The 25,176-nt window shown below is 49.3% G+C and overlaps 1 pseudogene; it reads right to left on the bottom strand.

The window, feature by feature from the left end:
* Nucleotides 1–199: 199 nt before the first annotated feature.
* LOC144329108 (uncharacterized) lies at nucleotides 200–1,460 on the bottom strand (annotated as a pseudogene).
* Nucleotides 1,461–25,176: the final 23,716 nt, after the last annotated feature.

Here is a 25,176-nt window from a genome sequence, read left to right as displayed (position 1 = left end):
ATGGGGGGAGCTTCTGCTACCTTCTCTTCCCTCCTTGCTGCCTTGCTTGCACTGAGAAGGCCCTGGCCCTGGTGGAAGATAGTCTGACTTCCTTAGGGCCCGGGAACTCTAAACTATGGTTATTCATGGACCTTAAGGTCCTCTGCGGGGCAGACCAGGAGAGGCGGTCCCGTAAATATGCAGATGACCAAAAATAGCTTTAGCATGTATAATGAAACAAGAATCCAATGTCTCTATTCAGACCAGGACTCTCCATAGTTTTCAGTTTAGTAATAAGTTGTAATTCACCAACTTCTCTTTCAAGTCTATTTCTGAAATTCTTTTGTAATAAGACAGCTGCTTTGAGATCCTGTACTGAATGTCCTGGGAGATTGAAGTGTTCTCCTACTGGCTTCTCTGTCTTGTGATTCCTGATGTCAGATTTATGTCAATTTATCATTTGGCGTAGGGTTTGGCCTGTTTGTCCAAGATAGAGAGCTGAAGGGCACTGCTGGCACTTGATGGCATACACAATGTTAGAAGATGAGCAATTAAATAAGCCTAAGATGGTATATTTGATGTTGTTGGGTCCAGTGATGGTGTTGTCTGGATGTCTGTGGCAGCAAAGTTGGCATTTGGGTTTATTGCAGGCTCTGGTACCAGTGTCCATGTTAAGTCTGGTTGCTGTATTGTTGTGGGTGAGGAGTTGTTTAAGATTGGGTGGCTGTCTGTAGGCAATGAAAGGTCTTCCTCCCAGACAATGACAGTTCTCTTTCTCAAGCTCTGGGAGGAAGACCTTATACTCAGAACAATCTTAGTTGGTCTCTAAGGACAAAAAATATATATATTTATTTCAGCTGTGTCAGACCAACATGGCTACCTACCTGAATTTATTTACTGCTTAGGTTTATATCCCAAGTTTTCTACAAGGAGCTCAAGGTGGCAAACATAGGTCTCCACCCCTTTTCATCATCAGGACCAGCCCTGTTAGGTAGGTTAGCCTGAGAGTGAGAGACAGCAAAATAAATATTGTTGCATAATCCTCAGGCTATCTCTGAGGGCTTGGAGGGCAGTCATCTCGACAGCTGCCTTTGCTATGTGGCATTGATCGAAGGATCATAAATCAACATTCTCCGTAAATATCTCTCATTTAATTCCTGGATGCAACTGAACGCTTCTTCCTGCCTTCCACTCACAGAGCATAAAATATCTGGCATCCTGCAAGAATTAAAGGTGAAACTCCTTTCCCTACAAACCTGCGGCAGCAAGAGCTGGTGGAAGCGGAAGGTGGCTGATGAGATCCTGTGTGCTGGATACGAGGAAGAAGGAGGCAACAGCCCTTGTGAGGTAGGCAAGGGCCAATGCCTTCCAGGGCTACTGCTGGAGAGGAGAAGGGAGAACTGGATTTGCTGCCCCCTGAGGAGGCTACAGCTTGCACCTCTGAGCACTGACTTTGCACACTGGCTGAGCTGAGCAGGCATGGTGCAAGTGCTATACAGAGCCAGGCAGACTGCAATTGTGTAGCCTCCAAAATCCCGGTGATGAAAACCAGGAGATGCAAGCCCAACCTTCCTCTCCCCATCAAATGTCCCCCTTGCAGGGGCAGATTCATGCATGCCCCACAACACAAACTCACACCCCTCCTGTTACGGAAAAATCTAGGTGCAAGGCTGCTCAGTCCCCCAGCTCATTGGGCAGAGCCTGCAGGTCCCTGCAGAATAAAGGAAGGAGTTCAGCCACCAACCAGAGCAAATAGCTGTAGACCAAAGTTTATTGCGCAACAGGTTCAATGAGGAATTTTGAACCCCGAGGATGAGGTGACAAGGACTTTTAAAAGTTTCCCACCATATCCCAGAATACAGTTCATATAGCATCATTGCTACATCACTGACATGTCACAAAACGGGAGGGGTAGACAGGGGTTACACTAGTTTAGCCTTGCCAAACATGTCCAGACAAGTCCTTGGTACAAGATTAGCATAAGGGCAAGACCCAGGTATAAGATGAGCATAGGCAAACACCTCTGAAGTCCCACCACCCAAAGTACAATAGAACTTCCTTTGCATGTCTGGCCCCTTGGCAAGTCTGGTGATGGGATTTGGTTTTCCGTGGCCAACAATCAACTCACCAATTGTCACCTCTGGGCACTTCCTGGAGTCCTTTTTCAAGGGGAAAATAGCTTTGGAATGGAGGAAACTGGCAAAGGAGTTGATTTTATATTATTTTTAAAGGTAGGTAGCTTCCCTGAGCTGTCAAGTTGAAAAGATACATTCAGGCATAATATTTGTAACATTTAACATCTTGCAAGATGCCAGATATTTTAAAGATGTGCCCACCCCCGTAATTTCCGTAACACCGCCCAATCCAGACCACCACCCACAAGCCCATTTTCTTCATTCCCCTCTGCACCCGACTTTGCAGGACTGCTCGCCACCCCCCATGCCAAGTCCTCTTTGTCAATGCCACCAATCTGCCCACCCCATCCCTCCCCTTTTCCAGCTGCTGAGGACCCCATTCAGCTCCAGCCCCACCTTCCTCCTTCACTCTTCATCTCCCCCATCTTCCTCTCTACCAGCCACCACCCACCTCCCTCCCTTACAAATCACCCAATGCCCCACTTGAGCCGCCCGCCTCCCTCTCAGGAAGGCCATAGCTCAGCAGGAGAGCAAGCATCTGCCTTGCATGCAGGTCCCAGGATCAGGCCCTGCTGGCATCTCCAGATCTAGCTGGGAGAGAGCCCTGCCTGGAATCCTGGAGAGCCACTGCTGCCAGTCAGTGTTGAGAATATTCCGCTGGATGGAACGAATGATCTGACCCAGCATTTCTCCATATTCCTAGTCCATCTTCTACAGACCCACAGCTCTCTATTGATCTATGCTGGGGAACCAGCAGCTGGGTTTGGGTGGCGCTGTCCTTCTCCAAAAGTGGCCGGCTGCTCCTTAGGGCTTCCTTTCCCCTGAATGCCCATCTGCCCACCTGCTGACCACCTCCCTCCATCCTTTGTTCTCCCCACACACAGACCGACATTGGTGCCCCGCTCATGTGCCGGGAAGCAAGGTCCGAGCGCTACTGGGTGATTGGCGTTGCCAGCTTGGGGGTGCCCATCTGCGGCCAGGCGAAGCGGCCGGGCATCTACATCTCCACGCAGCACTACCTCCACTGGATTGAAAGGACCACCCGGGAGATGCTCTCTGCGCCCAGCCGCCAACCACTCCTGGCACAGAGCCAGGCATCAGATGCAACCACAGCCAGCCCAAAGCAGGACCGTAGGGCTTTGCCCATGCCCACTGGCAGGCCTTGGCCCAGGCCTGCAAGACGGCTCACAGCTCCCTGCACCAGTCCCACCCAGCAGGGTCCTACACCACCATCTGGACGGCTGAGACACACAAGGTGGCACCCCAAGAAGGGAAGGCCCCCAGGCCAGGCCAGGCCTAGTGCCAAGCCAAACCGGGGGGCAGCACCTCCAGGCTATGGGGATTTTTACAGCTGGGATCAGGGGTACATTAACCCCAGGCCTCAAGCTCAGCCACCAGTTCTGCTGCCCGGGCAGCTGCCGCCATGAGGGGAGCATGGCATAAAGTCAAAGCAGCCAGGACGCCATTGATATGTATCATGTACCTATGAAGATATGTGAATGAAGGCAAATTGATGAGACTTTTTGGACTTTGGGCAGTGGGCACCAATGGGTTTTGTGCCATCGCTGGACCCAATAGCTTTTGTGCTGTCGCCGGACCCAGATTTGTTGAAAAAAGACCCAATCCAAGACCATTCTTTGCCGTTTGTTCTTTGTGTCCCCTTTCTTTGAGCAGTTTAAAATATCTGATGCAATTGCAGCAAGGTTTCTCTTTCAACTTTTTTTGCAAACCCTTGGCGTCTATACCCACTTAGGGGGTGTCACATTTAAATCTCCCACTCTATGATCTAAGAAAACCATCTCTGCATGTCTCTTCCTGGAAACCAAGGTTCCCATACAGCACAAATGTAAGAAGGGCTGCTGTTCCCCCCAGTGCTAGTCCTATTCAGAGGAAAGCTGCTGAAATTAATGGGCCTAAGTCACGTTGGCACTGGGCAACAGAATCATAGAGCGGTAGAGTTGGAAGGGACCCCCAGGGGTCATCTAGTCCAACCTCCTGCAGTGCAGGGATCTCAGCTAAAGCATCTGTGACAGATGGCAACCAAGTTTTCTGGAAATTTATTCTTGATTAGTCCCCCTTCAGTGTCCAGCTGCGGTTTGCCAATAGAGCCAAATGCAGACTTGTTTTAGGAGCTGGATGAGGCCCACAGAAGGCCCACGTATCCCTGGTCAAGGGATCTCACGCCTGCCCACTGGCTTATAGGATTCAGGACCAGCCTTCAGCAACAAAGATAAGCAATGGGTCTTTCCCCCCACCCCATCCCCTTGACCTGTTGCACTGGGTAGATGAAGCAGGCAAGGAGTTTCTTTGGTGTAACCCCTTTGACCTCAGTGGAGTTTACTGGTGAACAGACATAAGAAACTAAGAAGAGGCTGCTGGATCCGGCCCATGGCCCATCTGGTCCAGCATCCTGTTCTCACAGCGCATACCCCTCAACCGTCACACCTTGAGCAGAACGTCCCAGAATTACAAAAGCCCTTCCAGCTTCTGTTTGGATCCCAGGATGTTCCAATTTTCGGAAATTGCGCCTAGAAGCTATTTTCAACAGACAAATCACAGCTATGTCTTCTAAAATTGTATAGTTACTTATCTCTTTGGCCTGGGGTGTGTGTGTCCCATAACTCCTTATCTTTCTCTGATGAAAAAAGGGACATCCTAAGGAAAAGTGGGACATTCCGGGATCAAATCAAAACCTGGGTCAGATCCTGTAAATCCAGGACTGTCCTTGGAAAACGGGGGTCCAAGAGGATCCGCTGTTGTACACAATTTGAGTGTGCATGGGTAATGCAGGGTGAAAGGGGCACATGGAACAGAAAGGAGCCCTTTGCACACACAACTTGTCTCTAGAACATAGGCTTTAGAGCACAGTGCTAGTGCTTCTCTTTCTAGGACTATAATGGGTGCCTTGCCTTGGCACTCTGGCACTCTCATAGGCACAAGGAAGGGTACCCTGTGCTGCAAAGAATGGATGTTGCAGTTGGCCAACACCTGCAGGGATAAACATGACAGGATGCCCACTCCATGGGGCAGAAAGTCGGGTGCAAGCCTTACTCTTTCCATGCTTCTGGGCACATAAACATTTTTCTCAAACGGAAGTGTTCTTCAAGAGAAGAGAAGAGAAGAGAAGAGAAGAGAAGAGAAGAGAAGAGAACTTGTGATGATGTCAGACTCTCCACCTGCTGATCTGACAGATCTTCTGTTTTGTGATGTCATGGATTCCAGGGAAACATGGAGGAAGCAGCAACACCTGGAGCCGGCAGAAGGATGGGGTGGTGGCTCCTCCCTGTTATGGCCCTCACTGCTTTCCGCCCCACTCATGCCGAGGAAACCACCTGCGAGTAAGTGGGGAGAGAGGAAGGACATGGTGAGGAGGCAGGAGAGGGAATCCCATCCACCAACTCCTTCTGGATGTGGTCTTGAAGAGGACCATGGCTGACCCATGGCTGACCCATGGCTGCTCTCACTCCCTTTCATTGTGGTGGGTCAAAACTAGCATGCAAAGACAGAGTCTGTTCTCAGAGGGCATGTTCCTCCCTCTCTCAGAATACTAGAATCCATCTGGGTCACACAAGGAAGCGGAATGGGGGACCAGTCAGGGGGGCAGACAAAAGGAAATATTTCTTTTCTAGAAGGAGGACAGAGGGAGGGAGGGAGGGAGAGGTAGAAAATACCTTACTAATTTGGATTTGCTGAACAGTCCATTCTTGCCTCTGGCCCCACCCACCACTGAGATGTGGCCCTCATAAGACAATATGGCCCCTGGGCTGAAAAAAGTTCCCTCCTCTGTCTTAAAAGCCTGGGAGTGATGGGCATTAGGGAGGCATCCAGAAGTGTAGCTGGGCATATCCAGTTTCATCCCTCTCTTCCCAAGATGGCCAAGAGGAGGGGACTGACCAGTATTTGGGGCAAACTGGGGGGAGGTGGTATATATGCAATGGCTCTGATCTTCTGTAGATGGCAATCTGTGTCTTGCTTTCCAGTGGGGTCTGCGGAAGGCGTCCCATGGCGGGCACCCATACCCTCCTCCGGATTGTGGGTGGCAGCAACGTTCTCCCTGGAACGTGGCCCTGGATGGTCAGCTTCCAAGTCATTACACGGAAAGGATACGTCAGTTTCTGTGGAGGCTCCCTGATCAGCCCTCGATGGGTCCTCAGTGCAGCCCACTGCTTTCAGAAACCAAAGTAAGCAAAGGGTTCCCAAGAAGTGTTGTCACGGGGTCTGCAAACCTGGCACCCAGGGCGGGGGCATCTCATGGGAGCAGAGTCTCACCTTCTGCCTTCAGACGGGTGGCTGCTGTCAGCATCGCAGGGCGTCAAAACTCAGAGTCATCCTCTTAGGACAATGGAATCAGAAGCCCAGGAAAAGCCCTGCTGGATCAGAACTCAAGGTCCAGATAGTCTATTGCAGGCATGTCCAACAGGTCAATCACAATTGACTGATCTTGGTCGATCGTGGGCTGAAACAAAGCAGCCTCGAACAAAGCAGCAGCTGTTGCTGCTGCCACCATTCTCATGCAAGCCTGAGCTCCTCCTTCTCCAGCCGAGCCTTCTTCCTCCAAAGGCAACTTGCCTCCCTTCCCCAACACCCGCTCTGCGCTTTGGGGGAGGGAGGGCTGCTTTGGGAGCGGGGAGAGAGAAAAGCCCTGTGTGCTTCTACTATCTCCTCAGATCCGTGTAATGTAATGTAAAAATATACCGTATTTTTCACTCCATAGGACGCACCTTGTTTTAGAGGGGGAGAACAGGGGGGGGGGGGATCCTTCCCCTCTCTGCTCAGCGCCCCTTCAGCGAAGCAGCAGGAGAAACGGAGCTCCTTCCATTTCTCCTCCCGCTTCACTGAAGAGACGCTGTGCAGAGAGGGAAAACTTTGCAGCGCCTTTCCAGTGAAGCGAAGCCTGGAGAGCAAGAGGGATTGGTGTGCACCGACCCCTCTCGCTCTCCAGGCTTCAGTGAAGGCAACCCGAAGCCTTCGGAGCGAAGCAGGAGTTCCCACTGCGCTCTGGAGATTTCAGGTGGCTTCAGCGAAAGCAACGTGAAGCCTCCGGAGCATGGCAGGAGCACTCCCTCTGCGCTTCGGAGGCTTCATGTTGCTATCGCTGAAGCCAAGGAGCCTGCATTCCCTCCATAAGACGCACACACATTTCCCATTAATTTTTGAAGGGGAAAAGATGTGTCTTATAGAGCGAAACATACGGTAGTTTGACTTTTCTCACTTGTTTAGTTACTTGTCCATCTGGTAACTATTTGGGTCTGTCATTATGATATCCAAACATAACTACTGCATTTGTGAAATAGAGATCCATTTATTTATTTATTTCATAAACTTAAATGACTTCGGAGGGTGGTAAATCACTGCCAGTTTTTGATAGTGGATAGTGGATAGTTTTTGATAGTGGATAGTGGATAGTGGAGGGACGCGGATGGCGCTGTGGGTAAAAGCCTCAGCGCCTAGGGCTTGCCGATTGAAAGGTCAGCAGTTCGAATCCCCGCAGCGGGGTGCGCTCCCGTTGCTCGGTCCCAGCGCCTGCCAACCTAGCAGTTCGAAAGCACCCCCAGGTGCAAGTAGATAAATAGGGACCGCTTACCAGCGGGAAGGTAAACGGCATTTCCGTGTGCTGCACTGGCTCGCCAGATGCAGCTTTGTCACACTGGCCACATGACCCGGAAAGTGTCTGCGGACAGCACTGGCTCCCGGCCTATAGAGTGAGATGAGCGCACAACCCCAGAGTCTGTCAAGACTGGCCCGTACGGGCAGGGGTACCTTTACCTTTTAGTAGATCACAACCGACTTGAAGTTGGACATGCCTGGTCCAGCAGTTCTCCTGCAAAACTTGAAAGGACACTGGGACTCAGCTGGCCCCCTACTCTTTGATTCAGTTTCCGGGACTCATCCTATAGGTTCTTTCAACTATGAAGTGTTACTGAAGTTTTCAGTTTCAGGCCCACAAATCTGCAAACTGGACAAGCCTTTTGGAGTTCTTTTGAGAAACTTTTGCTCCAGAATTTGCCGCTCCAGAGTTTAACGAAAACAGCAGAGGTAGATGAAAAGTCAAATTTATTACACTTTTAAAAAGGAGAGTAATTGGCATATTTACTAGAGGTTTTAAACAGAATTAATGAATAGCAATGTGTGTAAGAATGCATGCGTTGGGGTAAAGCGTCCTGTAAAATGCAATATTTCATGAAAAGAGTGTACACAAGCAATTGGTTTGGGGGCAAATTGCTCTGCAAAAATGTGTACATTAAGAGAAATTTACAGTAAAACAATGATGAATTTTTATGAGGACTTAAAAAAAAATGATGCGGAGAAGATTAGAAACATGACACGACTAAACGACTAAACAACAACAACAGGAACCAAAACCAACACCCCAAATGTAATTTCCAAAGATTTCACTCCACCCCTTCAGCAAAGTCATGGATCAAACCAACTCTTCATCGCTCCACTCATAACGTCACCCCAGTTTGATCAGGGACCACCAATGAGTAAGTTGTTTGCATTTGGTTTTCCAGATCCACCTGGTGGCATTATGCGAGAAGGGAGATGTGCAGGTCAGAACCAAATTGGGGAAGGGGAATGGGGGAAAGGGCAATGAGGCCGGCCTGCTCCCCTCTCTCCTCAGACCCAGCTGTGCTCCCTGTACTTCAACATCCAGCCAACTTCGGCTGACCTTCATTTTGTTCAGCAGCACAGTCCCCCACCCTGTGCGTATTCTTTGTTCCAGGGACATACCATGGATAAGACTGTCGATTGGTGCCAACCGCATCTCCAGCCCCGGCCCCGATGCCCAGAAGCGCTCGATCAAGAGGCTGGTGAACCACAAGCTCTACAGGCGTGATTCCGGCAACAAAATACACAACGACATTTCCTTGGTGGAGCTGAACGAGCCAGTCAACTGCACGGACTATATTCAGCCAGCCTGCTTGCCGGATGACAGCGTGGTGGTTTCCTTGCTCAAGCACTGCTATGTCAGCGGTTTTGGAACCATGGACCCGAAAAGTGAGATCTGCAGGGAAACCAGGCCCCCAGAAGGAGTGGCCTGGCTGTGTGCCTAAAGTAAATTTGCAGACCACACCTTCCCTGCCAATCAGTTTCGCCAAAGAAACATTATAGCGATGGTAGTCATGGTTGAAATTACAGTGGCCGCAATCACAGTCTAGAATTTCGATTCCTGCGTGGCAAGGGGTTGGGCTGGATGACCCTTAAGGTCCCTTCCCACTCTAGGATTCTAAGTTGGTAGTTACTGTTGGGCTGTGTACATCAGAAGACCTGAGTCTCAGAGGTGAGGCAGGTGTGTGCATGTTGCACAGGGCAGAAAAGTATGGAGATGGTTTTGAGAGCCATTCCACTTCACGGCTTCTGGGCAGATGGCCTTCTCCAGACATAGATGCTTGCCCCCAAAACTCAGCTTAGTAATGATGGCTTTGCATGCAGAAGATTGAGTTTCAATCTCTGGGTAGGGCTGGTGGAAACTCCTGTCTACCGCTGCTGTCGCTCAGTGTATGCAATACTAGGACAGATGGAGAGATAGGGAGGGAGGGATGTGGTTTCAGGAGGAAACGGGGAGTTTTGGGGTCTCTAAGGGCCCCTAGAAACCAGGAGCTCACCCTACACTCTGATCTCTGATCTTATCCCCAGCTCATCAACTATGTTTTAGGGGGGGTGATATTGCTGCTAATGCAATAATGGATCTCTCCGTTAGTCCTGGGAGTGCAAGTTGGGTGGGGAGTGAAATCTGAACTGAGACTCCCCCTTCCCCTACTTTCCCTTTCTGCTCTCAGCGGGGGAAAAGCCCGATATCATGCTGGAAGGTTCTGTTGACATCATCCCCACGGCGACTTGCAGCAGCCCGGTCTGGTGGTCCAAGCTGATCCTCGAGGAGAACATCTGCGCTGGACGCTTGGAAGGAGGCGTAGCTACTTGCAAGGTGGGTGAAGCTCTGACAAAATCAAGTCTACGGGTTTGGCTTGGGAGCGAAACCTTCCGGTGCTCCTGGAACAGCAGAGCACTTGCTCTGAACATGCAAAACTTCCCTGCAATTCAGCCTCCAGCATCACAGGCATCAGCCGTGAGAGAAGGAAAAGGCCACTCCAAGGACAAATCCTTGGAATGCTGCAACTGGCCAGAGCAGAAAATGCAGGGCAAGATTCATCAGAGGAAAACTTGGCATAACCCCTTTGCCCTCAGCATCCCTCCAAGCTCTGCTCAAGAGGTCACCACCCTTAGCATCTGGACTCAGAAGGCGTCACAACCCAAGTAGGGGCCATTGCCTCACTGGTGGATAAAAAGGTAAAGGTGAAGGTACCGCTGCCCGTACGGGCCAGTCTTGACAGACTCTAGGGTTGTGCACTCTTCTCACTCTATAGGCCGGGAGCCAGCGTTGTCCGCAGACACTTCTGGGTCACGTGGCCAGCATGACAAGCTGCATCTGGCGAGCCAGCGCAGCACACGGAAACGCCGTTTACCTTCCCACTAGTAAGCGGTCCCTATTTATCTACTTGCACCCGGGGGTGCTTTCGAACTGCTAGGTTGGCAGGCACTGGGACCGAGCAACGGGAGCGCACCCCGCCGTGGGGATTCGAACCGCTGACCTGACGATCGGCAAGTCCTAGGCACTGAGGTTTTACCCACAGCGCCACCCGCGTCCCTGTCACTGGTGGATGTGAGTCCTTTAATGCCCAAACCACCAAAAAGGTCAGCTCAATTTTACGTTAGATATGTTAGTTTCTGTTTGCCACTGTGCAGCTGCTTAGAGTCACAAGGCTCTGTTTACATTCCAGAGACAGTCCAGGCTGTTGGAAGTCTCACGGGAGGTGGGAGACGGGATGTGACGTTAGTGGTTTCCTGTTCCTTTGTTTGAGTTGCTCTCTGCTCTCACAGAGAGAGGATGTATTTTTCTTTGCTCTCTGCCTAGCTTAGTAATAAAGCACAGCATGTAGCCATAAATCTCATCGCTTCCGTATGCTGCTGGCATCTCTGCTGGATGCAAATGTGCTTGACGCCTCCTCAAAGGCTCAGGTCGTTAATTATTCGTCGGGAGGAAAATGAGCTTTATCAGCTTGGCCGAGCAGAGATCCCGACAAGATATTTGCCAAAAGAGAAAATCCCACAGTGGAAGGGTGTCACCAAAAGTGGCCACAATTCTGGAGATGCCACAAGAGACTGACGGTGGTGTTTTAGTGGTGAGCATAGCTGCACTCCAAACAGCTGACCTCGGTTTGGTTTTCGGCAGACACAAAAAGCCCTTCTTTTTCCTGGTTGGTTCGATGTGGTGCTGAGAAATCTAAGGCTGCTGGTTCGATCCCCGTATGGGACAGCTCCAAAGAGTTGGACTAGAGCAGGGGTAAGCAACCTAAGGCCCGAGGGCGGGATGCGGCCCAATCACCTTCTCAATTCAGCCCACGGACGGTCTGGCAATCAGCATGTTTTTACATGAGTAGAATGTGTGCTTTATCTAAAATGCACCTCTGGGTTATTTGTGGGGCATAGGAATTCGTTCATTTTTATTTTAATATAGTCTGGCCCACCACATGGTCTGAGGGACGGTGGACCAGCCCATGGCTGAAAAAGGTTGCTGACCCCTGGACTAAATGATTCTCAGGGACCCTTCCATCTCTGCGATTCTATGACCCTCAATATTCAGAGCAGTGGCTCTGTTTCTGAGCTACAGCCTTCCCTTAGATTAGATGAGCTTCCTTGGAAGTTCACCTAGGCCAACCAACAGGGTGCAGGATGCAACTCTGTGATGCTTCCAGCTCTTTGATTTTGCAGCTCCCAACACCTTCCAAAGCGCCAGTCGTTACACATTGCTTCATCCTGCCAACAGCAACAGATTATTTGCACAAACGAAAGTGCTGTTACAGGTCCAACACCACAGCCGGAGTTTTCATATGACATCTTCACAAACCTTTCCTCTTACAAAGCTACACTTCTGAACCATCTGGCTGTCAGCACGCTCCTCCTCACAGGAGCCTTTTCTCTCCGGCTTGCAGGGCGACAGCGGTGGCCCCCTCATGTGCCGGGAACAGAGGTCTGAACGCTACTGGTTGGTTGGAATCACCAGCTGGGGACCGTCCTTCTGCGGCCAGGAAAAGAAGCCGGGGGTCTACACCTCCACACAGTTCTACCTCGACTGGATCAGGAAGACGACCAAGGAGGACTTTTCCCTACCCAGCCACACACCGCTAATGGCAGAGCCCCAGGCTGCGCCACAGCCACACCCACCTCCAACGCCACAGCCCCAACCGGGACAAAATGGGAATTTGCTATATCCCAGGCCCCCTCCAGCAGCCTGGTACACGAACAGGCCTTGGCCACCCCCCAAGACCCGCCCTCAGCGTGGTCCTGCGCTCTGGTATACGAACAGACCCAACTCCCGCCGTACACGGTATAGGCGGCCAGTAAGGTGGCGTCTGAGGACAAGGGCCCCAGCTTTGCACGCGCAGATTTACAGGCCGTGGGTCATGATTCAAACACCCCCACCATGGATTGAGTTCCAGGCGCAGGAGACACCTGGGAGCCAAGTTTCTTACAATGGAAATGGTCCCTAGCTCAGCCGCTGGAAGAGTAGCAGTCGAGGGCTGATAAGGACTGCTAGGCTTGGGTGGCAATGCCAGGGGTGCCCATGGGCAAGGTGGGTGGGCTGCCCCTGCCAGATCTCAGAGCCCACAACCCGTCCTTTGCTGGTCCTGGCTTGAATATGAAGTTGCATCCAAATGGGGACTTAATGCTGCAAACAGCTTGTTGGTGACACTTTTTAACAAAATCAAAATATCAAAGTTCTCAAAATGAATAAAACCACGAATGAATGGATAAACAGGTGTGTGTTGGTGTGCTGCTTTTTGCAACCCAAAGCAACAGCTCTCCTGAATCATGCTTGGGAGGCTGTAAGGTGAATTATTTGTGTCACTTGCTGTGATCTACTTCTGATATTTCAGCTGCAGATCCAGGCTGTTCCCAGGGTGCTGCAATGCTCTATTGGCTAAGGCAGGCCTACCTGCACCAGGTGAAAGGGATTCCTGAAGTCATGGTGCTCCCTGGAGTTGCAGCCAAACCTCATTTTCCTGCCACAGGTGCATGCTTGAAAGCTCCAGGTCCAAACAGTTTTGTTTCTCTCCCAGCTCTTTCCCGGGCAAAATCTGCATTTTACCACTGAATTGGAGGCAATTGTTTCTACCAACTCAGCAGTAAAATGAGGGTTTTCCCAGGGGGGGGGGGGGAGAGAGAGCCAGGACAAAAGCCCCTGCTTGGACATGGAGCTTTAAAGCCCTGACCAAAACGCACCACCAAAGGAAGTCAGGAGGAATGCCCTTGAGCCAGTCGCTGCCCCTCAGCTTAAGCCTACTTCAAAAGGCTGTTGTGTGGGTTAAGGGTGGAAAGGGAGAATCATGTCTGCCACCATGAGCAACATGGGGGGCAGGAGTGGGATAGAAATGCAATAAATAAAGGTATTGTTATGTTCTGAGCTTGGATCCTAAAGCAATAGGCAGGTAGGGTCTGTGAGATAAGAAATGAGTCCAGTGCGCTTCTGCTGCCACTCAGTTTGCCAGACTTGTAGCAGAGTAAACACAGCGTGTGCTCTTGTGTGCGAGCATGCAGGAAAAAAGAGTCTGTATGCAGCTTCTCCTCTAATCTAAGAAGCTTTAAGTACAGCAGCAATAAATCAGAATCTCCGGACACGGCATCATGTCTCCCTTCGTCTCAGTCAAAACCAAAAGTAGACTGAACACAGAACAAAGAACAGATCCCTGATTGGAGACAAACACACCCCAGTGGGCAGGATGCAGACTCTGAGCTGTTTAACCCTGTAAGCTCTGGATCTCCTCACACCCCTCTCGTCCTGCACCGCTGGGGGCACGTAAGCATACCACTTACTCCAGTAGCAACCCTGCACAGAAATCACTGTGTCTCTGGAAGCTCAAATGTTTAGTAAACCCATCTGCCAGATTCTGCTGGCTTGGACAGTACTTCAGTTTCACCAAGCCTGTCTGGACACTTTGACAAACATTTTGGAAACGTATGTTCAAATGTTTGGTTCTGGACTTGAACTGTCCAGACTCTGCCAACTTCAGACAGGGTTGATTGAGATCTTTGAGATCTTACTAGCTGTTTTACTACAAAGGAATTTCAGAAATAGACTGGAAAGAGAAGCTGCTGAATTGCAACTCATTACCAAACTTAAAACCATGGAGAGACCTGGTCTGAACAAAGACATTGGATTCTCACCTTCTCACCCCTTGCTTTTTCCTGTAAGACCTATTGCAGTAGTTAAGAGTCGTCAACAGGCTCATCACAGCTATCTGCCAATCACCCATTCCCACCACCCTTCTGAGTAATACCCCTCCCCACCTTCTCACTATATAGAAGGATCTGGCAACTTCTGTTTCAGTGTATCTGAAGAAGTGTGCATGCACACGAAAGCTCATACCAAGAACTAACTTAGTTGGTATTTAAGGTGCTACTGGAAGGAATTTTTGTTATGTCTGTTTATGTTAATCATATATAACCCTTCACCTTTTGACATTTTATTGATGTAAAAATGACGTTTTAGTGACACTGTATGCAATGTCATATGGGGAACCGTGGGAAGTTTTAAAAGTGAATGTCACCCCATGCTCAGGGTTCTTACTGACGCTTGAACCTGTTGTGCAACAAATAAATATCTCTGTCTACTGATGGCAATTTCGCTCCGGTTTGTGGCTGGAATCTCCTTCCTTTCTGACCGGGAGCACCCGTGGGCTCTGCCTGACGAGCTGGGGTGTTGAGTAACTTCACAACCCGGAATTTTCCCTTTCAGTTTCGATGTTCTGACCGTATATTTATCTACACATTTCCATTCTTTCTTAAGTTTTTGATTAGATTGTAATGTAATTGCTGCCGTCATTCTTGCTAGTTCAATAAATTCAGAAAATTTAAATTGCCAATCTGCCACTGATGGTACTTCCTCTCCTTTCTAGTTTTTGGCAACAAATATCCTGGCAACAGCTGTTATTGGCAAAACGTATTGGTGTTTCACAAATTTCTGACTAGTTGTAGGACCTTAGCCAGACCTAGCAGAGTAAATGCAGAATCCATGGAAGCAATTGGCAACTTGGTTGCAGACAGGATAGACGAAGCAGGAACCAGGAACTTGTAGTTAGGTGTTTATTATATACAGTGGACTATTTACAGGAACAGAACACGGATCTTTTGCTAGCTCTCTCTGACACGACTCTCAACTCCTACACTCACACAGAACTCTGAACCTCTGAACACTGAACTAACACATTCCAGTTAGTAGGCCATTAATTATCACTCTCTTGAGAGAGCTTGACCAATCAGGGAGCTGTCTCCATGTGTCTGTTATCACCAGGCAGACTTACTCCTTCACATGACCTTCTGGCTATCTACCAAACCTTAATTGACTCTGTGTGAGTAGCTGCACGTACACAGATTCCCAACAGCTGTTGTGTATAGAAAGATTCTTTTCTTGTCCTTGGGGATATCACTTGTCACTATTCCTAAGAGGAATGCTTCCGGTCATTTTTCAAAGGTTATTTTAAACCTTTTTTTTTTAACTCCTCATAAATATTTCCCCAAAACTTGTTAATTTTAACACATTCCCACCAAACAGGATATAATGTTCCCTTTGATAACTTACATCTCCAACATACATTCAATGGTAATTTATAAATGTTTGCTGATTTGGCAGGAGTCATGTACCACCTGTAGAGCATCTTCATTATATTTTCTTTAATAGTATAACAGATGGTAGAATTAATGTCATATTTCCAAAGCCTTTCCCATTGATCCATCTGCATCGCATATCCAAAATCCTGTCCCCACTTAATCATAACCTCTTTTATCTCTTCATCTTTAATTTCCCATTCTAGTAGCAAATTATACATTTTTTTTACAATGGGGGGGATTTTGCAGTAGTTCTATATAGAATTTTGACTCTTCTTTTTGAAATCCAATTTTCTTATCTGAGTGAAATTGATCGTTGTTGGTGGTATTGTAACCAGTTAGTAACAATACTGTTTGATTTCTTTATATGATTTCAGTTGTTAAAAAAATCATTTTTATTGATTTTCCAATAAAAACAGCCAATCAACATGTCCACATCATAATCCAATTAAAAACTAAAAACTAAAATAAAAAAGACCAAATTGTAATCCAAATTTTGATTATTAATTTTTCCGGGCTCCCCATAGTCTGGACCTCTGAAGCATATCTCCAAATCTTCAGTCCTGCCTCCTCTCATTGTTTTCATATTTTCCACATCCCAATCTTAAGGCTTTAACGTTCTCCATCCCTGGCTCTGCGATTCTCAGTCATGTAAAAATCATATATCCTTTCGTCCGTCAAACACAGCTTTATTTGTGTATATATATTTTTTCAACTGTCTATTTGCCAGCGCAGCTTTCCCTGACTCCATTCCAATCTTCCAATCTGGGCTGTTGTCCAAGTCTATCATCTGAAGTTTAATGACGCAGCAACTCCCAAGTTGTTAAATCATTCCAATCCGGGCTTTCCATTTGAGATTTCATAACATAGTAACTTCCACATTGTTAGGTTCTTACTGTAAATTGTTGAGCATACTGTTTGCAATATTGTATTGTAAATGAACTGTATTCCACAGATATAAGTCATTTGGCGATCATTCAGCCTCTCGGAGACCACACAATCCCCCCTCCGGGCCTTAGAGGGGGGGCTGCCAGACATCCATTCAGCCTTCTCTCTCTCTCATAATGAAAAACTTCTGCAAACAGCTGCACTATATGTTGTCCCAAATTGTTATCTCAAGTCATTACAAAGGCAGCCAGCAAATATTTCCTGCTTCCCTCGAAAAAGGGAGGAATTCTCATTTTTCCATGCTGCGTCATATTAACAAGTGCCATCTTGTCTCTTCTTTTATCTTTATTAAGTCTTTCAAGTCTAAGTAAAGCTGTGCAGTTGAGTAGTAAAGGTAAAGGTACCCCTGCCCTTACGGGCCAGTCTTGACAGACTCTGGGGTTGTGCGCCCATCTCACTCTAGAGGCCGGGGGCCAGCGCTGTCCGGAGACACTTCCGGGTCACGTGGCCAGCGTGACATCGCTGCTCTGGCGAGCCAGCGCAGCACACGGAAACGCCGTTTACCTTCCCGCTAGAAAGCGGTCCCTATTTATCTACTTGCACCCGGGGGTGCTTTCGAACTGCTAGGTTGGCAGGCGCTGGGACCGAGCAACGGGAGCGCACCCCGCCGCGGGGATTCGAACCGCCGACCTTTCGATCGGCAAGTCCTAGGCGCTGAGGCTTTTACCCACAGCGCCACCCGCGTCCCTTTTTGTGCAGTTGAGTACTTAATTATAAATAGAAGTCCATCTGTACTCTTTTTTTTTAAAAAAATAGGTTTCTTAATGAGGCTTAGCATAGAAAACCAATTGTAGATGTTAAGAAGAAACAAGACATACCAAACACCTCCGTAATCCACACGCCATGATGAGAATTTATTTGAAGTCCAAGCTTAAACTTAAACACCAGGGACTGTATAGTTCTGCAGGTTTTTCCTTAGTCGTCTTCGGTACAGACTATGTCTGTTTATTGTCCAAATCCAATAATTTTATCAAACAGGTATTTCCGGCTATGAGAATGACATCGGAGAGTGCCAGCCATGTCATGCTCTGGGACTCAGTGTCCTGCATCTTGCACCTTGATGCAAGCTGACAATCTCGGACAATCTGCGGGTCTGTGAGACAGTCCTCCCCCACCCTGGGGAGTCTGCGAGGGCTAATGACCCCCATATCAGCCCTGAATTACTGACACGGCTGGGATCCAATTGTATGGGAGTCAGCCATTTCCCGCTGCCGGAAACAGGAAGCTGTATATGATTTCAGTTTTAACTGTCCTTGTTTTCTTTTATTTTTATAAAATAAAAATGTTACCCCATTTATTCCATATTTTTCTTTTTTATCGAAATCATCTCTAATGGTGCAGCCCACCATCGGGTCTTTGGTTCTAGTAAGTTTTGGTACTTCCTCCATACTTTAAATAAAGAATTCTCTTTCTAGGACTATAATGGGTGCCTGGCCTTGGCACTCGGGCACTCTCATAGGCACAAGGAAGGGCACCCTGTGCTGCAAAGAATGGATGTTGCAGTTGGCCAACGCCTGCAGGGATTAGCATGACAGGATTCCCACTCCATGGGGCAGAAAGTCGGGTGCAAGCCTTACTCTTTCCATGCTTCTGGGCACATAAACACTTCGAAGAGAAGAGAAGAGAAGAGAAGAGAAGAGAAGAGAAGAGAAGAGAAGAGAACTTGTGATGATGTCAGACTGTCCACCTGCTGATCTGACAGATCTTCCGTTTTGTGATGTCATGGATTCCAGGGAAACATGGAGGAAGCAGCAACACCTGGAGCCGGCAGAAGGATGGGGTGGTGGCTCCTCCCTGTTCTGGCCCTCGCTGCTTTCCGCCCCACACATGCCGAGGAAAGCACCTGCGAGTAAGTGGGGGGAGAGGCCAGACATGGGGAGGAGGCAGGAGGGGGAATCCCACCCACCAACTCCTTCTGGATGTAGTCTTGAAGAGGAGGGAGGCACAACTGACCCCATGGCTGCTCTCACTCCCCTTCATTGTGGTGGGTCAAAACTAGCATGCAAAGACAGAGTCTGTTCTCAGAGGGCATGTTCCCCCCTCTCTCAGAATACTAGAATCCATCTGGGTCACCCAAGGAAGCGGAATGGGGGACCAGTCAGGGGGGCAGACAAAAGGAAATATTTCTTTTCTAGAAGGATGACAGAGGGAGGGTGGGAGAGAGAGGTAGAAAATAGCTTACTAATTTGGATTTGCTGAACAGTTCATTTTTGCCTCTGGCCCCACCCACCACTGAGATGTGGCCCTCAGAAGACAATGTGGCCCCTGGCCTGGAGAAAGTTCTCTCCTCTGTCTTAAAAGCCTGGGAGTGATGGGCATTTGGAAGGCATCCAGAGGTGCAGCTGGACACCTCCAGGTTCATCTCTCTCCTCCCAAGATGGCCAAGAGGAGGGGACTGACCAGTATTTGGGGCAAACTAGGGAGAGGTGATATATATGCAATGTCTCTGATCTTCTGTAGATGGCAATCTGTGTCTTGCTTTCCAGCGGAGTCTGCGGAAGGCGTCCCCTGGCGGGCAGCCATAACCTCCTCCGGGTTGTGGGCGGCAGCAATGTTCTCCCTGGAACGTGGCCCTGGACGGTCAGCTTCCAAATACTTACTTATACGGGATACTTCAGTATCTGTGGAGGCTCCCTGATCAGCCCTCGATGGGTCCTCAGTGCAGCCCACTGCTTTCAAGAACCAAAGTAAGCAAAAGGTTCCCAAGGAGTGTTGTCACGGGGTCTGCAAACCTGGCACCCAGGGCGAGGGCATCTCATGGAAGCAGAGTCCCACCTTCTGCCTTCAGATGGGTGGCCGCTGTCAGCATCACAGTGTGTCAAAGAACCATCCTCCAGTGCTATCCAAAGAAGTTGTTGACCTTTTTTAGGATTGAAGTTGTTGGGCTGTTTTATGATTTTAACCCAAAGTTAGTTGTTGAGCTCTTTTTTTTTAGAATTCAGAAGCCCAGGAACAACCCTCATCAATGGCAGGACTGATCTGGAATAGAGATCAATTTGTTTGTTTGTTTGTTTGCTTGCTTGCTTATTTATTTCATCAACTTAATTGACTTTGGAGGGTGGTAGATCCCCGGCAGTTTTTGATTATGGATAGTAGATCACAACCGACTTGAAGTTGGACATGCCTGGTCCAGCAGTTCTCCTGCAAAACTTGAAAAAAAGACACTGGGACTAAGCTGGCCCCCTTCTGTTTCATTCATGTTTCTGGGACTCATCCTATAGGCTCTTTCGACTATGAAGTGTTACTGAAGTTTTCAGTTCATACGCAGGCCCATAAATCTGCAAACTGGACATGCCTTTTGGAGTTCTTTTGAGAAACTTTTGCTCCAGAATTTGCCTCTCCAGGGTTTAATGAAAACAGCGGAGGTAGATGAAAAGTCAAATTTATTACATTAAAAAAAAAGGAGAGCAATTGGCATATTTACCAGAGGTTTTAAACAGAATTAATGAATAGCAATGTGTGTAAGAATGCATGCATTGGGGTAAAGCGTCCTGTAAAATGCAATATTTCATGAAAAGTGTGTACAAAAAAAATTTGTTTGGGGGCAAATTGCTCTGCAAAAATGTGTACATTAAGTGCAATTTACACTAAAACAATGATGAATTTTTACGAGAACTTTTTTTAAAAATGAGGTGGAGAAGATTAGAAACATGATAGGAACCAAAACCAACACCCCAAATGTAATTTCCAAAGATTTCACTCCACCCCATGGATCAAAGCAACTCTTCATCACTTCATCACTTTACTTAAAACTTTGCCCCAGTTTGATGAGGGACCACCGATGAGTAAGCTGTTCACATCTGGTTTTCCAGATCCACGTGGTGGCATTATGCAAGAAGGGAGATGTGCAGCTCAGAACCAAATTGGGGGAGGGGGTGAGGCAAAGGGCAGTGAGGCCTGCCTGCTTCCCTCTCTCCTCAGACCCAGCTGTGCTCCCTGTACTCCAACATCCAGCCAACTTCAGCTGACCTTCATTTTGTTCAGGAGCACAGTCCCCACCCTGTTCGTATTCTTTGTTCCAGGGAAATACCAAACATCACTCTGTCGATTGGTGCCAACCGCATCTCCGACCCCGGCCCCGATGCCCAGAGGCGCTCGATCAAGAGGCTGCTGAACCACAAGCAATACGTGCGCTTCTGGAACAAAACCTACAGCAAAATACACAACGACATTTCCTTGGTGGAGCTGAACGAGCCAGTCAACTGCACGGACTACATTCAGCCAGCCTGCTTGCCAGACGAAAGCGTGGCGGTTTCCAAGCTCGGGCACTGCTATATCAGCGGTTTTGGCATCATGGACCCGACAAGTGAGATCTGCAGGGAAACCAGGCTCCCAGAAGGAGTGGCCTGGCTGTGTGCCTAAAGTAAATTTGCGGACCACACCTTCGCTGCCCATTAGTTTCGCCAAAGAAATGTAATAGCAATGGTAGTCAGGGTGGAAATTACAGTGGCTGCATTTGTGGTCATGAATCTTGATTCCTGCATTGCAGGGGGTTAGTCCCTTCCCACTCTAGGATTCTAAGTTGGTAGTTATGGTTGGGCTGTGTTTGTTTTGAGAGCCATTCCATTTCACAGATTAGTTGGATTAGTTGTAGTTTCCGGGTCAGCTTCAAAGGTAGCTCCACGTAGAGCACATTGCAGTAGTCCAAGCGGGAGATAACTAGAGCATGCACCACTCTGGCAGACAGTCTGAGGGCAGGGAGGGTCTCAGCCTGCGTACCAGGTGGAGTTGGTAGACAGCTGCCCTGGGTACAGAATTGACCTGCGCCTCCATGGACAGCTGTGAGTCCAAAATAACTTCCAGGCTGCGCACCTGGTCCTTGAGGGGCACAGTTACCCCATTCAGGACCAGGGAGACCTCCACACCTGCCCGCCCCCGTCCCCCAAAAACAGTACTTCTGTCTTGTCAGGATTCAACCTCAATCCATTAGCCGCCATCCATCCTCCAACCGCCTCCAGGCACTCACTCAGGATGGAGGTGGTTGGTTTTGAGAGCCATTCCACTTCACGGCTTCTGGGCAGATTGCCTTCTCCAGACATAGATGCTTGCCCCCAAAACTCAGCTCAGTAATGATGGCTTTGCATGCAGAAGATTGAGTTTCAATCTCTGGGTAGGGCTGGTGGAAACTCCTGTCTAACGCTGCTGTCGCTCAGTGTATGCAATACTAGGACAGATGGAGAGATAGAGAGGGAGGGATGTGGTTTCAGGAGGAAACAGAGAGTTTTGGGATGCATTAAAAACTTATGTATTTGTGAAAATAATGTACAAAAATGCATTATATTAGGGGAAATGGCTTTGCAGAAAGGTTTCTCTTAGGAGAAATTAGTATCCAAATGCCTGGTGAGTTTTTTTAAAAAATTCAGAAACCGATGCATGAACAGGGAGATCCAAACTAAAAATAGAAAAATAATGAGGAAAACAGCAGTTGACAGGTTAACCCATCACAAGTGAACCCCAACAAATTCCCTGGGATTTACTCTGGAAACAATAGAGGAACGAGTGAAACACGAAATACTGCATTTTCTTGAGACCCCAGGGGATTTGCCATATTGGTCCCAATGTGTTTTGTTCTAAAGGGGGAGGAGGGATGTGGTTTCAGGTGGAAACGGAGTCTTGGGGTCTCCAGAACCCCCCCAGAAACCTGGAGCTAACCCTACTCTGCAGCCTGACATACCCTTGTCTCTGATCTCACCCTCAGAGATTAGGGGGGGGGGTGTTAGGGGGTGATATTGCTGCACCTGCCTTCATTCTCTCCTTTAGTCCTGGGGGTGCAGGTGGGGTGGGGAGTGAAATCTGAACTGAGCCTCCCCCTCCCCCCACTTTCCCTTTCTGCTCTCAGCGAAAAAAATGCCCGACATCATGCAGGAGGGGTCTGTTGACATCATCCCCAGGGCGACTTGCAGCAGCCCGGACTGGTGGTACCACTATATTCTCGAGGAGAACATCTGCGCTGAAAATTTGGAAACAGGCACTACTATGTGCCAGGTGGGTGAAGCTATGACAAAATCAAGGCTATGGGTTTGGTTTGGGGGTGGAACCTTCTCATGCTCCTGGAACAGCAGAGCTCTTGCTCTGAACATGCAAAACTTACCTGCAATTCAGCTTCCAGCATCTCAGGCAGTAGCTGTGAGAGAAGGGGAAGGCCACTCCAGGGACAAATCCTTGGAGAGCTGCAACTGGCCTGAGCAGAAAATGCAGGGCGAGGTTTACCAGTGGAAAACTAGGCATAAGGCATTCACATAAACTTGAATGCTTGGAGTTCAGGGGTCTTCCTTAACAGACACAGGGCAGATGAAGATGATCCCCTTTGCCCTCAGCATCCCTCCAAGCTCTCCTCAAGAGGTCACCACCCTTAGCATCTGGACTCAGAAGGAGTCACAACCCAAGTAGGGGCCATTGCCTCGCTGGTGGATATGAGTCCTTTAATGCCCAAACCACCAAAAAGGTCAGCTCAACTTTATGTTAGATATTTGCCAAAAGAGAAAATCCCACAGTGGAAGGGTGTCACCAATAGTTGCTACATTTCTGAAGATGCCGCAAGAGACGGACGGTGGTGTTCCAGTGATGAGCATAGCTGCACTCCAAACAGCTGACCTCAGTTCGGTTTTCAGCAGACACAAAAAGCCCTACTTTGTCCTGGTTGGCTCGAGCATGGTGCTAAGAAATCCAGGGTTGCTGATTCGATCCCCGTATGGGACAACTGCAAAGAGTTGGACTAGAGGATTCTCAGGGACCCTTCCATCTCTGCGATTCTATGACCCTCAAGATGCAGAGCAGGGGCTCTGTTTCTGAGCTACAGCCTTCCCTTAGATTAGATGAGCTTCCTTGGAAGTTAATCTAGGCCAGCCATCGGCTCAATGGATGGTCCAGGGTGCAGGATGCATCTCTGTGATGCTTCCAGCCAGAGTTTGCATATGACATCTTCACAAACCTTTCCTCTTACAAAGCTCCGCTTCTGAGCCATCGGGCTGTCAGGACGCTCCTCCTCACAGGAGCCTTTTCTCTCCTGCTTGCAGGGCGACAGCGGTGGCCCCCTCATGTGCCGGGAGCAGAGGTCTGAACGCTACTGGGTGATTGGAATCACCAGCTGGGGACCACCATTCTGCGGCCAGAAAAAGAAGCCGGGGGTCTACGCCTCCACGCAGTTCTACATCGACTGGATCAGGAAGATGACCAACGAGGACTTTTCCCCACCCAAAAAACCACCGCTAATGGCACAGCCCCGGCCTACGCCACGTCCACGCCCACCTCCAACGCCACAGCCCCAACCGGGACAAAATGGGAATGTGCCATATCCCAGGCCCCCTAAAGCAGATGGGGTCACCAGACCTTGGCCACCCCCCAAGACCACTCCCCAGACCACTCCTATGGTCTGGCCCACCACCAGACCTTGGCCACCCCCCAAGACCACCTCCCAGACCCATCCTGTGGTCTGGCCCACAACCAGACCTTCACCACCCCACAAGACCACTCCCCAGACCCATCCTGTGGTCTGGCCCACAACCAGACCTTCACCACCCCACAAGACCACTCCCCAGACCCCTCCTGTGGTCTGGCCCACGACCAGACCTTCACCACCCCACAAGACCACTCCCCAGACCCATCCTGTGGTCTGGCCCACGACCAGACCTTCACCACCCCACAAGACCACTCCCCAGACCTGGCCCACCACCAGACCTTGGGGACCCCCCAAGACCACCCCCCAGACCCATCCCATGTCCTGGTCCACTCCCAGACCCAACTCTCATCCCACGTGGTGGACCCAAGGAGGGGGTCCCAGGCGCATTATATGGTACATGCCTCCCGGAACGAGGCCCACGGGACTGGGCGCCTCGACTCCCCCCCAGCGCCCAATCTGGGGCCTAACGCCTCCTCCATGGTCCATGAAGCCGATAAGGTGGCATCCGAGGACAAGGGCCAACTTGCAGCATTGGCATGGGCAGATTTACAGGCCGTGGGTCACAATTCGCACACCCGCACAAGGGATTGAGTCCAGGTTGCTGAAGCCGCTGCAATGGCAAGTTCCGGCGCCACCCGGGAGCATATTGGAAGTGGCCCCTAGCTCAGCCGAGGGCTGATAAGGACTGCCAGGCTAGGGTGGCAATGCCAGGGGTGCCCGTGGGCAAGGTGGGTGAGCTGCCCCTGCCAGATCACAGAGCCCACAATCCGTCCTTTGCTGGTGACAAACTGAATGCACCTTCTCCCCATTTGATTTTCTTCTTCTAACATCGCCCATAATGGATCACGTGCGCAAAATTCATCTCATTGCCTCACCAACGTTTCCTCAGAGTTTCTCAACCTGGCTTCAATAGGAAGTTGAATGGGGACTTAATGCTGCAAACAGCTTGTTGGTGACACTTTTTAACAAAATAAAAAAAATCTGCTAGGCTTGGGTGGCAATGCCAGGGGTGCCCATGGGCATGGTGGGTGGGCTGCCCCTGCCAGATCT

This window comes from Podarcis muralis, chromosome 10, assembly GCF_964188315.1.
Source record: "Podarcis muralis chromosome 10, rPodMur119.hap1.1, whole genome shotgun sequence".
NCBI classification, from domain to species: domain Eukaryota; kingdom Metazoa; phylum Chordata; class Lepidosauria; order Squamata; family Lacertidae; genus Podarcis; species Podarcis muralis.
This window is presented reverse-complemented; position numbering and strand designations above follow the sequence as displayed.